The sequence below is a fragment of the Phoca vitulina genome, unplaced genomic scaffold, assembly GCF_004348235.1.
Source record: "Phoca vitulina isolate PV1807 unplaced genomic scaffold, GSC_HSeal_1.0 scaffold5, whole genome shotgun sequence".
Taxonomy (NCBI): domain Eukaryota; kingdom Metazoa; phylum Chordata; class Mammalia; order Carnivora; family Phocidae; genus Phoca; species Phoca vitulina.
This window is the reverse complement of record NW_022589708.1, coordinates 11,190,709-11,193,887: the sequence shown is the minus strand read 5'-3', so window position 1 is coordinate 11,193,887 and position 3,179 is coordinate 11,190,709.

Genomic DNA, 3,179 nt, shown 5'->3' with positions numbered 1-3,179 from the left:
GCCTGATGCATGGGCAAGGTAGACAAGTTGGAGTTTGAGGGATAGCTGAGAAGCCAAACATGTCTGTTGCCAAATGGGAATAAGAAGGATCTTGTGGAGGGGTCCATAAGAAGCAGTTACCTCTGGGGGTGCCTAGGGGGACCAGTCTGTTAGGCATCCAACTCCTGGTTTTGGCTCAGGTCATGATCTCGGGTTTGTGAGATCAAGCCCCTCCTCAGGCTCCTTGCTCAGTGCACAGTCTTGAAATTCTCTGCCTCTCCCTCTGGCCCTCCCTCTGCTCTCTCTCTCTCAAATAAATAGTCTTTAGAGAAAAAAAAAAAAAAAGCAGCAGCAGCAGTCACTTCTGGATAGTTACCTGTCTGTGGGTCCGTAGTCAAGCATCCCGGGTGTGCCTGGGGTTGCTGATGGTCGGCAGGGCCAGCAGGTGGGAAAAACAAACAGGATGCAGGGTTGTGTCTAAGGACAAACTGCGACTTTCCAGGAAACTATGTTACTTATCTTATGGTAATAATCTTCAGAGAGAGATGGCTACCACTTCACTCCTCCCTTCTAGGTATCTTACAAGTTCTTTTGTTTAACTCTAACCAGGAACCACAGAGGGAAGAGGATTTAGGGAAACATAGTTTCCAATCCGGCATACCTAGTTTGCACATACGCTTACTCAAAGAGAGCCAAATATGTACAGCTCAAAAGTCAGGGTCTCTTGGTGGAGTGCAGGCTATTTGTTGTGCATATGGCAGCTCATGAGTCCCTAATTTACAACCAGGACTTCTCTCTGCTCCATACCCACCACACAACAGTACAGCAGCCAGGTAACTGTAAGAAGATACATTGGATCAAAAATGAGCTAGAACTCTGGGAGCTGGAAAATGATGTAAAGATAATTTCAAAATTCTGAGTAAAAGATATGCTTGTGGCCATGATGGGGTGACTGACTCCAGACTGGTTCCAGATGGAGTGTCACTATGGATAAAGTGGACAAAGTATATGGAACAGCTGTTTTCAGACATTTCAGACAGGAAGTGGGTTTTGGAGACCATAAACATCCCAAATGTGTGGCACAGCTCAGACAGGGTAGAACTGTCCAGCTTCAAATGCCACTCATGTTCTTTGAAAACACTGTGTTGGAAGTACAAGGGTGTTATCAGTGATAGCGATAGCCAGATTGTCCAAAAGTTTGAAAGTAACCATTTTGCCAGAGAGGTAGCAGCTCTCAGCTTCTGGATTGCTATTTTGGGGTTGTCACTGTTATTACCATTCATTTCAGGTTTCATTATGTCAGCACCTCACTTCTGGATACTAAATTATGAGCTGGTTAAGATACAGTTTTGGCTGCTATAGTAAAGGCAGAAATAAGAATGATTTAAACAAGATAAAACTCTGTCACAGAACCCTCCATGCATTAGGCAGCAGAAGGCTGGTAAGATGGCTCCACAGTGTCAGGGTCCTGGGCTCCTCCCATCATTTGTTCTGCCATCTTCGACATAGGGCTCCTGTCTTGGAGTCAAGAAGGCTGCTCCAGCATTCACCAGTATGTGTAATTTCAGGAAGGTGAGTAGAGGTAATGGAGGGCATGCCTCTACTCTTCAAGGGCTCAACCCTTACATTCCATAAGCCAGCCCTTAGTCACATGGCCACATCTTCTGTAAAGGAGGCTGGTGATATTGCAGTCTTTGGCTGGGTGGCCTGCATGCAGCTAAAACTTAGGAACTCTCTTATTAAAGGAATGAGTGGAGAATAGATACGGGACAAGTAGTTTCTGCCACAAATGTGTTTCATGAAAAGAACGTCCATAAGACAAAACAGACAGATCTAAGGAGAACCAATCCAAAGGTGAAAATAGGAGGAAGAAAAAGAAAGAAAAAAAGAAAAGCAGATTTCTTGGTAGGAAATGATACCAGCCTTAGATACATCAATGAGAAATCCTGTGAAACTGATACTCCTTTTTATTTTGTTGGTCATGAAAGTTCCTACTTACATTTTAAAGTTCCACTAAATGTCACCTCTTTGATATCCCTGAATATTTTGTTTGTATATCTAGGCATTTGCCGTGCTGTAACATACTCTAGGTCATTCCTAGCTTTGTAACTCTCTCAAGGTGACTCTGAAGGAGTATCCAAATAATTAAGATCAGAGCCCCTGATACTGGCCTATTTGTAGGCAGGATGACCTGATGTCTGAGATTTGCTTTAAAATACTCCAGCAAAAGATGAAAAAGGGGGAATAGATGAAACAAGATTGACAAAATGTTGATTTGTTGGAGCTGTGTAAGAAGGGCCTGGGTGATGATAATACTGTTTCTTTTGTAAATGGTAACACATTTGTAATATAACAAAGCAAAAGGCCAGTCCTTGGAGACAGCCAGACCTGGGTTCAAACCCTAGTGTCACCACTTACTAGCTAAATGACTTTACCTCTCTATAAATTCAGTTTTTCTTTTTTTCTTTTTTAAAAATATTATTTATTTGACAGAGAGAGACAAAGCGAGAGAAGGAACACAAGCAGGGGGAGTGGGAGTGGGAGTGGGAGAGGCAGGCTTCCCGCTGAGCGGGAAGGCCGATGGGGAGCTCGATCCCAGGATACTGGGATCATGACTTGAGCCGAAGGCAGACGCTTAACGACTGAGCCACCCAGGCACCCCAAAATTCAGTTTTTCAAGATGGAATAATGTGTGAGCCTTTAGGGTTCTTGTAAATATTAAATGAGACCGAATTTGAGACATCTAGCGCAAGGTCTGGCCCTTAGTAGTTGCACTAATAATGGTGCCTGCTAGCAAGCAACAGAAACTGACCCTGGTTTTGGCTCATTCCTCTGACAAGCAGATATTAGGAGGCAGAGGTAGAACTTGAAATCTGACCTCTGATTCCTAGACCTAGAGCGTTTTCTCTGTTACCGCACTCCTTCAAAAACCTTATCTTGACTTGGTGCTTTGCAGTTTATGCCTTAGAAGAAAAGGAACATAGTTCGGGCACATGTCTGCAACTTGGGACACTCGGTAGTGCGAAGTGTCCCCGAGGCCTAGGAGACTAACTGCCGCGGAGTGGTCTGGCCGCGAGCTGGGAGCTGGCCGTGGACGCTACCCCAAGCAGGCGCGGACCAACTACCGCCCGAATTCACGCGCGCCCTCCCCTCCTCGCTCACCCTCCCCTCCTCGCTCACCCTCCCCTCCTCGCTCACCC